General features: G+C 33.3%; 1 long non-coding RNA gene across 1 annotated transcript in view; it reads left to right on the forward strand.

Moving 5' to 3' along the window:
• LOC138702731 (uncharacterized) overlaps window positions 1–15,912 on the forward strand; it is a 702,815-nt gene that overhangs the window by 193,595 nt on the left and 493,308 nt on the right. The window contains exon 3 of the long non-coding RNA XR_011332887.1: window positions 12,995–13,038. This is a non-coding gene — a long non-coding RNA (uncharacterized lncRNA). The remainder of the gene's footprint in view (window positions 1–12,994; window positions 13,039–15,912) is intronic.

The raw sequence follows: 15,912 nt of genomic DNA on the forward strand, positions 1-15,912 counted from the left end.
TAGTGGAAATTTGCATTCCTGAACTGAATTTTTGTACTGTAAGTTAGTATTACTGTATAAAGTTCCCCATTCTATTTGTTTGGCTTTTTACTGTGCCAAATAAAAGATGGTAGTCCATTTAATTGGCATTCTTATGAAATATTAATATTAAGTTCCTTCGGGACATATTGCACTTAGATTAAAATATGCTGTTATGGTAAATTCATGTAATTTAAAGTTTATTAATTTTTGTTGTTGTAGTTTAGTTCTTTGTTTCCTTTTCTGTGTGAAACTTTAATCCCCTTTAACCTGGAAGTTGGCAGGCTTTGATAGCTTAAATTATTCCAGACACTGCATGCGGTCTGTGAAACGAATGAGGCTCGGTTCAAAACCGGATTCATACACTTTCCTTGTTAGTAAGATAATGGCAGCCGAGATGAAGTTTTTAAGATCGGTCCGAGATTGTGGATTACTTATCTAGATTATCATTGAAGAAACTGCGGATTATTTACGAGTGTTACCTGAAAAGAAATTAAAAATTGGAGCGAACACGTAAGGCATGTGGGATCAGCAAGATTATTATCCACGAAGGCCTGCAACTACGCAGAAAAACAGGTAGAATAAGTACTGTATATCGAAACGAAAGAAAAATGAGAACTGGAGATTGAATAGGTTAATGTTGCAGTGCTCTTGCTGTTGCTGTTAAAGATTATGTATTTTGGTGATTATTACCATAATTACACTTTCAAATAACAAGATTTGTTTATATATTTTTACTACAAAATTTGAGTAGGTCTACAGTATATTTATTCACTCTCAGTCTCTGACACAATTCGTTCTTGTAGTGAACCTAGTCCTAAACTTTGCGGTTGTAACGTGTGTGAGCTATCCATTACGAGAGTCCATGAGCACTCTCAGTAATCTCGATTTTGCTTGGCCATGCAGTGCCACCTGCGGGAAGCAAGGAGCCAGTGGCAGTCTCATGTTTAGCGAGCTCCTGTAATCGTATGCTGCCTGCTATGACGCTAGCTGAATGCTGACCTTGAAGTTTTTATTTGCAACGGGCTATATTCTTGAAAGTGATATTTTAACAAATATTGTATACCCAGTGTTGTCAGATGACGAGAAAAATCCACGAATATCCTCCTGCAAGAAGCAGCGAATAATAATAATAATAATAATAATAATAATAAAATTATTATTATTATTATTATTATTCGGTTGAGAAGCTTTTATGATCAAGTCTGTTGTCAAAAAATCTGAAAGTTAGGATTTATAAAACAGTTATATTACCTGTTGTTCTTTATGGTTGTGAAACTTGGACTCTCACTTTAAGAAAAGAATATAGGTTAAGGGTTTTTGAGAATAAGGTGCTTAGGAAAATATTTGGGGCTAAGAGGGATGAAGTGAAAGGAGAATGGAGGAAGTTACACAACACAGAACTGCACGCATTGAATTCTTCACCTGACATAATTAGGAACATTAAATCCAGACGTTTGAGATGGGCAGGGCATGTAGCACGTATGGGCGAAACCAGAAATGCATATAGAGTGTTAGTTGGGAGTCCGGAGGGAAAAAGACCATTAGGGAGGCCGAGACGTAGATGGAAAGATAATATTAAAAGGGATTTGAGGGAGGTGGGATGTGATGATAGAGACTGGATTAATCCTGCTCAGGATAGGGACAAATGGCGTGTTTATGTGAGGGCGGCAATGAACCTCCGTGTTCCTTAAAAGCCAGTAAGTAAGTAAGTAATAATAAATAATAATAATTCTCTTCTTCAGCGATTAAGTTTGTTTAAGAGCGCATACATTAACAAATATTTCACCGCTGAAAGTTAAAGTTTGTACCGGAGCGAGAATTTATAAAAAAAAAAAAAAAAAAAAAAAAAAAAAAAAAAAAAAAGACTTTATAAGATTATCCAACAAGCTCCTTAACTTCTTAGGTACAAGTGTGCTAGACATAACAGAACGTAAGCGAAATAGGTACTCTTAAGTTACAACGTGTTAGTAGAACTTGCCGTTATGATGATGATGATGGTGATGGTGATGGTGATGGTGATGGTGATGGTGATGGTGATGATGGTAGTGGTAGTGGTAATAGGGACGTTACTATAATACTGACGTCAGTAAATATCGATACATTTCTTTCGATATTTTAGTATCGTTATTTTGATTTGATAATTTCGATGTTATCGATCATTTTTCCCGATACTTGCGACATAGAAAAATACTTTAATAAATAAACCATTAAAACACAATGGTCGTATGAAAACCTACTCTGATATAATATTTCGATGACATACATAAAAGACATAGCCGTATTACACAGATTTTTGGTAGCAAGTGAGGAAATTCATCTTTATAATGTTCTCTATACTTTATCTAACTTTATTTAACTAGCTAGCTAGCCAATGAATACAAATTAAAATCATAAAACAAAAATGTTTCTAGCCACTACCGTACGGTGCGGTCTTAGCCAATAATATAACATAAAATTTACACGATTTTAACTAAACAGGAATTATTGTTTGTGCGAGATCGTGCGTATTTGCTTGGTTTCCGCACAAAACCAATCCGCGGAAAGTCTAAAATTCCACATTCAATATTCCCAACCTAACACACATAACAATTTCCCTCTTCTTACCGCTTAAGTGACATATTGATTTTACTGCTTTAGGCTTCTAACATATTATTTTTAGAGACGTTCAATATAGTAATAATTATAAATTGGAAACTTACCACTGCAATTTCACCTAAATTGCACTGTTAATTATAGTTTCTAATATTTGCAAAAATTAAGTAAACTCTACAAGTCCACTAAAGTTACTGCATTCATTATGCAAGTAACATTAAGAAAGCTGTGAAAAAATCAACAAGATTCCAGACTCTTCATAGACTGGGGGGGGGGGGGAAGACAGACGTATATCACGGCCTGCTGGAGTATAGTAAACACAGAAAACATTTTAAAGCAACAATGTTGAAGATAGATATTTTTGTTTTGCAAATTTGCCGTCATTGAACAGAAACCAAGATGGAGATTTCCTTGCAACTAATTAGAAATTCCTCTTTCAGGTATGTAATAAACGATCTTCGCACAAAATAATGTACGATACACGAGCGGAAATTAAATAAGCTCAACTACGTTTCGCTTTTTCAAACTTTTCCTCGAACATGAAAACTACAACATACCGCTCTTGTAACGCATATTACTATTTTATAATGCTGTTATACAAAAAAAGTGTTATGAAATTCTGCAATCTTCGTAAAATTTGAAGTCTTTACGTATTGCTGAATATGTCAGTAAGTTATTGCTTAATAATTATATTAGATATTGTGAGTATGGGTATGTCAGAAGAATGCCAGAAGAAAAGTAAAAAATTTAAAATTATCGTGTATTTAACGACGCTCGCAAGTGCAGACGTTAATATCAGTGTCGCCGGTGTGCCGGAATTTTGTCCCGCAGGAGTTCTTTTACATGCCACTAAATCTGGTGACATGAGCCTGTCGCATTTAAACACACTTAAATGCCATCGACCTGGGCCGAGATCGCACCCGCAACCTCGAACACAGAAGACTAGCGCTATACCGACTACGCTACCGAGACCGACAAGAAAGGTTACCTCAAATGGTGCTGGGATGGTGTCCGCCTGGGAGAAGGAAAGGGAGACCTCGAAATTCAGGGTTGCAAGAGATCAGAACAGGAATGATAGAGTGCAGACTGGACAATATGGATTGGATAGACAGAGAAGAGTGGAGAACAAGAATAAGACTTTAAGGGCCGTATTCATAGACATTTTTAGCGCGGGCTTTCGGTGGATTATCAGCATTTTTCGTATTCATAAACCAGTGTTAGCGATAGGACATGATTTGAATTCTGTACTAATAACCAGTGGATAGCCGGGGCTAGCTTAGTACGCTCGTAGCGCATGCTGCGAAATGTCTATGAATAGCACCCTAAGGGTCGTATTCATAGACATTCTTAGCGCGGGCTTCCGGTGGTTGATCAGCGAACTAATGTTTTTCGTATTCATAAACCAGTGTTAGCGATATATGATATGATATGATATGATATATCATATTATATGATAAGATATATATGATATGATATATGATATGATGTGATGTGATGTGATGTGATGTGATGTGATGTGATATATATAATATGATAAGATATGATATGATATGATATGAATCCTGTACAAGTAATCATTCGATAGCCGGGGCTAGTTTAGCACGCTCGTAGCGCGGACTAGCGAAATGTCTATGAATAGCACCCTGTGACTTTAGGCATAGAAAGATGTGTAAACATTATAAATCTGTATACAAATTTAACAATTTTTAATAAACGAAAGAATTATATGTAATTTTGTATTAATACAAAATATTGTATAAAATCATTCAATAATCACAAACATAAATAATTTGATTTCATTATACTGATTTATCGATACTTTTATTCGATATCAGGATTGAATAAAATACTGATATTTTGAGATATCGGAACGTGTTTAGGTGGTAGTGGTACTGATGTTAGTGATGAGTGGCTTTGTCCACTAATAACTCTGTTTTCTGTTTGTCAAATGTCATGAACGGAATACTAGTATACTATTATTGCAATTCCCACAAAAGACTGCAATTAAATTATTTTATATTTTGAATATTAATGATTTTAAGTATAAAAGTATTTCGAGGAAATTATTTTTCTGTAGTCTAAATTGACAAATCCTGTTAAGCTTCTGCAATGCTAAGTTTAAGTCAGCTCATTAATACAAATATTTGCCACCAGATGTAGGCGGAGCAAGTATCTCGAGCTTTCGGATAAGGCGGGAAAGGGACGAAGAAAAGGGGAGGAGATAAAAAGAGGTAATTGCAAAGTCCATTTGCTAATACCCCACACACTCACACACTTCCGAGAAAGTTGGTAGTGTTTTGTTTTATTTGTCGCCGTGTCTTTCATCTGGCGAAGTTTTACAGCCATTGCAACGACTTGCATATTGCAGGTTATGTAACGACTTGCTAATTGAGCAAAAATTTTCCCCTTCTACCTACAAGTTATCCAAAAATAAACAGCCAAACAGACGGCAGTAATAAGGCAGGAGAAAACACTAGTCCACCATTTCATGTGCTGTCATTACAGTAATATGTCGGTCAGTCAACTTGCTTCTAACCGATCTAGTTTTCCGTTCTTTGACTCCCTGTCCAGTCCTGTCTTTCCCCTTCCCACCTCTGCATCCTACCCCTTCCTATTCCCAAATATACTTCCCCACAACTTCTGACCTTTAACTGCGTTTTATGTAACACGTATAGGATCAAGAACAAGTTAAACCTACTTCCGCATCCGGTGTTTCGAGAACAATTATGTATATGCTTGTAAAATCTTCACACATTTTCCAAATTAATAATTTGCTCTGTGTCTGTTGTTATTCACAATATGAAGAGAGGAGGAAAATAAATGAAGAATGAAAAGAGGAAATAGAAAATAAATAAAATGAATAAACTAATGAATATCTTAGTAGTTTAATAGTACAGGGTCATCATTTTATTTTTACGTCAATTTTTATTGTACCTGAGTTTTTTAATGTACTTCACTCCCACCCCTTCTACTAATCAAGTTCAACCGTCCTCCACACAAGACCGCATATACAGTCATAGTAGCCTTACGGTCATAGTAAACAGCATGTTCCAAAAATATGTTCGCGTTTTGCAGTGACGAAAGAGCTTTCAATATTCCTGTCTTAGCTCTTTTCTGGGAACATTAATTTCTGTTAGGAATTAGACGTCTACGTAATATTATACCCATACAATTGTTTAAAATAACTTAAATAAAAGGGTCTCGTTAAGTAATTAACTGTCACGTGATTTCCTTCCTTTCTGCGACGCTGCGACGTAGCCACTTGGACGGACAGTAGATAGCATGTCTGACTAATTTTATCTTTTCGGATCGGGCAGAAGTGAAGATTGAATTTTCAGTACGTAAGGTCTCTTTTATAGAATAGGTACAGAATTATTTCAACATGAGTTACTGATACGAAGTACGAACCTGGTAATTGGATTTACATACAATAGTCTATAGTGCGATAATATGCACATTAGAACTGAAGCCTGTATCAAAAAGAACGGCCACCATTTTCAAAAATGTGTTTAAGTAAATATCCATATTATGATTATTTTTCAAATTAACTTCATTCTCTATAGTGTACGCTAATGTGCTGTAGACAGTATAATATACACTGCATAATGAATACGTCTGCATGGATAGCTCAGTTCGTGAGTAAAAACACTCATTGTTAATACTGTACTATATTTTAATTAAACAAAAGCCTAATGAAAATTATCAAACTCAAAATCGCGATATTTCCTAGTTTACGTAAATGGATGAATTACTTTTCTTCCCTCCTATACCTAGTAAAGTATTTGTTTGTATATTACGCCAGTATCATCGAACTCCAGTCGTGGAAGGAGGTTTCCGCTTCTTAATCGCTGATCCAAAGGTATAGCCCGGTTATTATTAGAAATGTTAGTAAAAATAAAATGATGTCCTGTATATATACTTGCCTATTTACTTTTACTTCTGAAGTTAAGGCCGCCAAAATGTCTTTTCCATACTATCAAAGACACAAGTACAAACACAAAACTAATGTCAGTAAAAATATCTACAATAAATCAAAATAAATTACTCAGCCGGTTGAAAATTGGCTACTGTCATCTGACATATGGCCATCTCTTACGTGGCGAGCCTCAACCGTAGTGTGATATATGCCATGTTCCACTTGCGGTGGAACATTTTCTATTGCATTGCAGAAAATATGACTGTGCCCGTCGGCAATATGGAATTCGGCCGACTCTAAGTGACGCTCTTAGAAATGATTTTAATTGTACAAATACAATTCTGAGATTTTTATCGAATACAGGACTTGACAGGGTGATTTAGTTTTTTATTGGCCCGTTTTACTTATCCTCCGAACCATTTACATCCGGAGGTTACATTTGTTGTTTAGTATATATTTTTAACAAACTTGACATTCGGACCTTTTACATCCGAGTATTTTGGAAGTGCGCCAGATAGTTTATTACTGGTAGTTTTAGTTTTATTATCCTATTGCTTCTTTTTAAATACTAGCTAGGATCTGAGAACTGCTCACTTTTATGATTTTTATGCATCACCTTGCTAAAACTGCATTTACGAGTATGTTCCTCGTTTTAACCGTGACAACGCTTTTTAGTTCTTTTAAGCATTCTGATTATTGTATTGTATTTGTTTTGTGAAGGATTTTAGATAAGGGCGCAAATAGCTATAGTAGTTGACGCGCCCTTTTTAAACCCCTCTAACTCAAAATAAATTTAATGTAAAATAAATTACCAGTATAGGCTAAGTACAAATAGTAGTACCAGTATTACAAAACACAAAACTTCTAGGTACTGAGTAAAATATTTACAAGAAATCAAAAGAAAACCAATAAAATATTGATAATAATGATGATGATAATAATAATAATAATAATAATAATAATAATAATAAGTCATAATGATTACAATAATAGATTTGTTTATGCAGCAGTTTCCGACAGTTTTCAACCATCATGAACATGAGCACATCGACTTTATTATGTTCAAAATTGAAGTGCGCATGCTCATGACCAGGGAGCGAAACTTGTTGCCCGATGGGAGAGAGGCAATTGGTTTCAGGTTAACTGTGTTCTAGAGTCCCTCTACTGTGTACAATAGAAGGCGGCGTGGGTCGTGCCCAGTTTAACTACTGTGCCTTAGTTCGCTAATTAATTGTTTTACAAGTAACTTTTTAAATGGGTATTTTACGACACTGTATCAACTGTGACGAATAACTTACATCATGGGCTAGAGACCACAGAATTTCGTATTAACTTCGAAAAAAAATCGTGATAAATATATATTTCGCGTTTTATCGCTATTTAGTTGTAGTCCACACCTGTGGAGTATCGGTCAGCGCGTCTGGCCGCGAAACCAGGTGGCCCGGGTTCGAATCCCGGTCACGGCAAGTTGCCTGGTTGAGGTTTTTTCCGGGGTTTTCCCTCAACCCAATACGAGCAAATTCTGGGTAATTTTCGGTGCTGGACCCCGGACTCATTTCACCGGCATTATCACCTTCATATCATTCAGACGCTAAATAACCTAGATGTTGATACAGCGTCGTAAAATAACCAAATAAAATAAGAAAAAAAATTAGTTGTAAGGTAATCGCAATAATTTGGTATAAATTAGAAAGAGATTTTTACGTGAAAAATAACCCTATATTACGCATTAGACGTGAAAATAATGATAGAAAAAGTTTCATACGTCAATTTATTCAATAGATGCACAAGGAACCCAGACACGTTTCTACACCGCACGTGTAAATTGAGGGTAATTCAACATGAGTACTTGTAATGCCTCAGTCACGTCATCTTTAACATTGAAAGTGTTGGATGAGTTTTACAAAACTATTTTTTTTTTCAAAGTAAGAAATGCTACACTGCAATCAGTTACTTTTTGTTTCCTTGAAGTAACTCATCGTTTTGACCTTTTCTGTGAGTGGATTAACATTATTAACATTTATCTGTACAATATTTTCTAGGTTTAATAATTCATTTAAATTTACGAACAATGATCATGAATCATGTGACTCATATTTTTCAATTTTCTGAATCACTAGCTTAATGCTTAAATAATTCATATATTTCAGTCTTTTCAAACTGCAATGTTTAATTAATTTGCCTACCGACTCCCCTACATTATTAGAAATTCATATTCTACGCTTCTTGTCACTTGAAAATCTGTGGTCTCTGCCTATTCCCCTCCACCGCTGACCATGACTACTCACGCGCAAGTAAACAAACCTATATCTATAATCAAGGAACAGCAAACCTGTTTCATCGGGCAACAAGTTTCGTTCCCTGCTCATGACGGTTTCAAACCGTTGCAAACTGCTGCAGAAGCAAACCTATAATACCAATAATAACAAGTGAAATAAACTTTCTGAATAGGAGTTCAAGGAGATACTAAAATGAAAACAGCGATTTAAACTTAAATAACAACTAATTGAGGGATAATAATGGAGTAAGTTTACTATAAAATAATCCAACACAGATTTGCAAAGTCAGAGATATTGTTTTACTACTACCGGTATTACTCTGTTATTAATAATACATTACTACTACTACCAATACTACTACTATTACTGCTATTGCTACTGCTACTGCTACTGCTATTGCTACTGCTACTGCTACTGCTATTGCTATTGCTACTGCTGCTGCTTCTACTGCTACTGCTGCTGCTTCTACTACTACTACTACTACTACTACTAGGCCTACTCCTGCTACTGCTACTACTACTACTACTACTACTGCTGCTGCTGCTCCTGCTGTTGCTGCTACTACTACTACTACTACTACTACTACTACTACTGTTACTACTACTACTACTACTGTTACTACTACTACTACTACTACTACTACTGCTGCTGCTGCTGCTACAAAAATGGTTACGATTTTGTTCGAGGTGCTAAGCAAGTACAATATTTCTTATATAGTTCCTCTGTCTTCGACTACTGACGTGGTATTATCAGTTAACAACCTTTGTATCTTTGATGTACAATATGAAGGTTTTTATTTGGATATTTCGATGTTGTTGAAGGTAATCCCGATGGAAGAGAAAAATTATGAAAATAATAACAACGCCTATTCCTTTGATGCGAAGATTACTCCTTTTGCTATGCACTTTAATATTTCGTCCTGTATGTGATTATATTTGAGGATTTATTATTATTATTATTATTATTATTATTATTATTATTATTATTATTATTATTATTATTATTCACCTGATTCTCATTTAATACTATACTATACATTAGTGAGATCGAAACTCGAATATGCAAATGGAGTTTGGAACTCTATTACAAGTACTGATTCGGCAAAACAGGAAAATATTCAAAGTAAATATATATCATTATGTTCATACAGATTTCTTTCTAATAACTCCGGATATAACTATGATAAAAATGCGAGCACCTTAAATGTCTAAGCTTGTATGCTAGACGTCATGATCTCGATTACTTATTCTTGTGTAAGATTCTTAAAGATGACATTAATTTTCAATCTTTCTTAAACAGTGTCGGCCTTCGTATTCCTATGAAGGACATGAGACATCACAAACGTTTCTATATTAGAAATTCTAAATCTTTCTCGCCGGTCTCCAGATGTATTAAAAATGCTAACATGTAGGCGATTTCGATCCATTCTATGTATAGAAGTATTAGAACATGGCAATGTCTTTGCTAGTATTATTTGCATCATCTTTCTATATAAATTGGTAATATTTTTGTAAGAATCAACTCCTTTCCATAAAATATAATAGTATTAATTCTTGTAAATTAATCATTATAATCTATGTTCTTCATTTTGTTGTTATTTCAATAATTTAATTTGTACCATAGTTATTAATTTTATTGTATTAATTGTATCACTGTGCTGGACTTTTATTGGCCAATGGCTGTTGTCCAGTACATAAATATCAATAAATAAGCAAATAAATACATAAATAAATAAATAAATAAATAAATAAATAAATAAATAAATAAATAAATAAATAAATAAATCATTATTATTCTCTTAAACTACATACACAATTCGATGACAGTTATACATAATATATGCACGGAATTATGTAGGCCTATATTATTAAACTTCTGTTAAATTATATTATACATATCTTGAGCATAATTGTACTTGTGATCGATTAGTCAGTCGTCCCAAAGGCTTTGAAAATAAATTTGTCTTGATTCCTGTTGTTTCACTCCTTAGGGTCAAGTAGGACTATTATCATACAAATATATTAATATTTTGCTATAATTTTTCTATCAAAGCATATAAATGTTTGAAAAAATTGAGTCATGTGCTAGTTTAGACATATATGCAGGATTTGGAGTTAAATTTATTTATTATTTGTAATAATGGATAAAATGAAAACAAAACTAGTGTATCATAATAACCTTCTGTGTTGGCTATTGTGATACACCTAAGGGGCTATTCAGATATAGTGCTATAAATCTGACCACATTATACGGATCGATGAAATAAAGCTTTCGCGATACACACAGATGCTTAATGTATCACCTGTGAAAGTTTGGTTAAAATCACATTAAAATTGACTAAGGTTTAGCCACTTTTGCGATAACCTCTTTCTTCCATAAACTTTTATACAACTTACTAAAAATTTAACATCTTGTTGCCAGTGCTTGAAAATTTCTGTATGTCCAAATAATTTGTGTGTAAGGTAATAGATTGAGAAAATTATGATACATTTTGTATTGATAAATTAAAATTAAATACGTTCCTAAATAATATTTAAGAATATATTTTCCAAAGTTATGTTAAATTTTAGCAGTAAGAAGAATGACTATTAAACTAAAATTATTAGTAAATAATCGAAAAATCGAAAAAACGAAGGAGAATGGGGAGGAAAATTTAAAAGGTACGCAAAACGCGTCCTTGCAATGGGTTGGGGGCTGTACAAAACTAAATATGTGAGCTCCAAGCCTGTTGACCACTAGTCTCACTCCGGGTTACGCTGCTCCCCTGAGGGAGCTCTAGAAAATTTTGAAGGGGAAGCCGAAATTGGACGTAACCTCTTTAGTAGTAAATAAGTAAAACGAATGCTATATATAGGCTTAATTTCTTAACTTATAGGCCTACTCTATTGTGGATTCCAACATGTCAATTCAATCATCTCTCAAGAACTGATAAATTATGAAATGTCCCTCAATAGGTAATAAACTTCTGTAAGTTAGAAAATTTATTTCATTGTAAACATATTATAACAATAGCTCTTGTTGTAATAATAAAGTATCTCATTCATACACCAATTACTGCTATACTGTTCAATATTCACAGCTTTTCTTTAGAGAAAAATGAAACTGATACTACTCAGAGTAAAAGGAATATAAAAAATTTATTCTGTCTTTATACATTCAGGTGCAATAATAAAGGTAACAGAGTATTCCCTCAAAGTTTTTTCAAGAAGTTTCTTTTAATACGTTTATGAAGTTGATAATGCTTTTTTTAAAACTTTGTTCAATATTTCTCCTTAAGGGGAGAGGACGATATTTTTAAAACTATTTTCCTATTTGGTGTAAAATTATAATTTTTATATGTCGAGAGCTCATATCTATAACTCAACCAAATGTAAATATTTTGAAAAAAAAATGGGGGCTCAGATTTGAAAAAAAATGTACCCAATGCAGGATTTTACTAAAAACCGATATATCTAAGCCGTTTTTCAAGATAAATTCAAATAGTTTTTACATTTTATTTGTAAAAGCATGCTCTACAAACTGTCTGAAAAGAACTTTGATATTAGTCCCTACATTTGTAAAATAAACAATTAAAATTTATGAACATTTTTTTGATTTCCTTCTTTGCAGACAGACAGACATATTTTCAAAATGAAATCAACTAGCAAAATTCTGTTACAGAGATAAGTTTCCTAATAGATTAGAGAATGTATGTTCTAAGTTGCATATGTGTATATGTATCTTTAATATTTCAGCAATTATATCCATTTCTGTCTGCAATGTAGCAAAAGAATGAAGTTATAGGAAACAACAATCAAAGGGGCGTGTGATTTAAAAACCCAGAGCGCAGGTACTTTAAGAATGGTGTCTCAACATCCGATAAGGACACAAATACCCACAAAATGTTGTGCATTGTATTCCACAAATATCACAGAGTGTTTTAAGAAACTTTTTTTTTTAATTTACCAATTTTTTACCAAAAAATACCGTCCTCTACTCATAAAGAGCATAAAATGTACTTCCATAATCGCAGCTGTAAACATTTTCAAACTGAGCCTTTGGTACATTTTAAATTCTGCATGAAATTAGCCCAAGGTATTATTATTTTTTTTTTTACTATGTCATATTTGCCCTACTTAAACCCTATATCTGGAGTTTGTATTCTTACATTTCTCTTAGAATTTTAATTGAAGATTTTCTGTTTCAGGGCAGGAAATGCATGTGAGCATGGTCTTCTGTTTCTTCTTATTGGTAAGTGTGATGATGCTGATTAAATTATTTCGCTTATAATCGTACCTGTACTTGTTTTATATTATATCCAATGGAATATATATTTACAATGAAGTTTGTATTCATCGATTCGTTATTTTATTATGTTCAGTTGGAAGTTTTAGTCCATTATTTTACATAATTGATTGTGTTTTGAAAAGGCCGCAAATGGAAAAAATGTGTTAATTAGGTTTATTTGTATTTTCATTTGTTTTGTTGCATTGTGTGCATAACTCCTTGGTTCTGGTTTCCTTAAAGGGACATTGATACCCTGGTAACTGATTTGTCTGTGCATTGAACTCTGGAAAGAATTATATTTTACTACTAATTTATTCTTATTAGTTTTTCTGGAAGCATTAATTAATACCTGTGACGACTATCGGCTGTAACTTGCATACAAACAAACCCGCAGCGAAGACCACACATGTTTACTTTGTCCGCGTACAAATTTGCATAAAGGTGACCGCAAAGTGAAAGTTCCCACTTGTCATTGCGGCTCGGGATAATTCACACGCACAAGCCTGTCATTATTTCCTTAAAACGTTTTGATATCGGACCACGCAGTGACTCCATTAACCTTCCGACCCTTCACCTTTTCGGCACGATACTCGAGAGATCTTCATTTTCAGGCCATCCAACAGGTGCAGAATTAATATTGCTTAATTATTATTTTATTTTTATTCTTGGAGAAGACTGGAAAAGAGCAGGGAATATTAATTTATGTGCATAATGTACAGGGTGATTCAGAAAACTCTTGTCTTTTATCTTTCAAAACATAAAAAATTTAAACAACACTTCTGTTATCAGGAACTGTCGAAATAAAATTGAATTCAAACGCAAAACTTACTAGGCACTTGGTCAGTAATTGAGACTCTTTCAGACATGATTTCTTGTAAATAGTTCTCTTAATCTATCACAAAATATTTCAATATCCGGTAATTTCATTACTATAGATTTTTGTTATTGTAGGTTTAATTTGTAATTCAGTAAATACAAAAATATTCTTTGTTCTTAACTTCTATGATAAAATGTCTAGCTTTCATTAATCAGGTAATCTTGTCGTACTTTAATTTTTATTGTGATTGTAATTGTAAATTTAATGTTAATTGTAATTTTATTGTTCATAGTATAGTTGTAATCCCCTGGTAGAGGGGCAGAGAAGGCCTGACGGCCTTATCTCTACCAGGTTAAATAAATAAATACTAAAAATTTAAAAAAATTAATTAAAATAGGACGTTTGATCCGGGGAACATTCGTGTTTGATAGAAGGATAAATCGTTTAATATGTTACTTAATTTAAATTGTATTTAAATAATTAAAATGCGATCATTTTGGTCCAGAGAGCAATCATTTGGTGCAATGACAATTCCTTTAACATGTTTCTTAATTGTTATTACATGCAACCATACTTTAATGAAGATTGACATATCATTTAGTTTTAATGTGTATACTTTATATTATTTGCTATATGTTTCAGAAGTTACTGTAATAACATTGTAGAATTATATCCATCTAGAGAAACTACGCTTTCCAATGGCGAAATAATAATTAAACAATTAATTAGCTTCCGATATTACTTCATACAAACACAGAAACATTCTCTTAGGCTATGTTTAATATCTTTCGATTGTTGTTGTCCAAGGCCCCTTATAGCCGAAGTCATTTGTTTTTATTTCAGTACAGCGCCTTAGATGGCGTTGTTATTGTAATTTTAAAACTCATTTATCCTATTAAATATCAGTCCTATCAAAATTTTGTATAGAATAAAACTTATCGGAAATTATTTTTAAAGAAACCTTTGTTATGTAACATTTTTCATGAAAATTAATAATAAGGGAGATATTTCGATTTATTTAATTCAAGCCCCCTTACAACCCGCCTTTTAAATAAAGTATTTTGAATGCCATATAGCCTAAAATCTAAGTTACAACGAACTTAATTTATATTCCAATTTTCATATAAATCGGTTCAGCCATTAACGCGTGAAAAGGTAACAGACAGACAGACAGACAGACAGACAGACAGACATACAAACAAAAATTTCAAAAAAGCAATTTTCGATTTCAGGATGGTTAATTATACATGTTAACACCAATTATTTTTGGAAAATCGAAAATTAACAGAAAAATTTTGGCTACAGATTTATTATTAGTATAGATTAAATGGTTTTATGCAGCTGTGGTGTGTTTCTGCCAGTTTTGTTACAATAAAATTGCTATAAGCAGGTCTAAAATGTTTCTCGATTCAATTACTGCGGTCCACTCTACCGCTCTCTTTTTACTATTTCCTTATTATTGTCGCATGTAATATCCTCACCAGCAGATCAATCTGCAAATGAGAAGATATTAAGTACAGAATTAACAGTAGCATTAAAGCATGTTTTATTCTTTGTGTGCACTTACTATGAAGCTTGAGTTAGAGGAAGATAAGAATTTAGCTTATATTTACATTGTAGGCTATGCATTCAATCGAATAAAGTTCTTTGTGTATGGGTTTGCTATGCTTCGTGAAATGCTATTGAAATTGACCTAGTTAGAATGTAATTTCTTTTTCACCTCAGAGTGTCTTTCATTTGGACTTGAAAGTTAATATGTCATGCAGGATTACTTTCATTAAATGAAACTGATATAGCATCACTAAACAAATACCGGCCGCATAGTGTTGACAGAGTAATAAATTAGGTATACCCTTTCCTTGATGAGCGTCATTGTATTAATTTAATTTACAAGTTAGAGAATCTGTTACAAGTGAATAAATTCGCTCTTACAATTAACTTGTACCTCCCGCCCATATAATCTAATTATACACACAAGTTGTTCGTCGCATTCAACGGAGGCAGCCAAGTGATAAGACAGA

This window comes from Periplaneta americana, chromosome 7, assembly GCF_040183065.1.
Source record: "Periplaneta americana isolate PAMFEO1 chromosome 7, P.americana_PAMFEO1_priV1, whole genome shotgun sequence".
NCBI classification, from domain to species: domain Eukaryota; kingdom Metazoa; phylum Arthropoda; class Insecta; order Blattodea; family Blattidae; genus Periplaneta; species Periplaneta americana.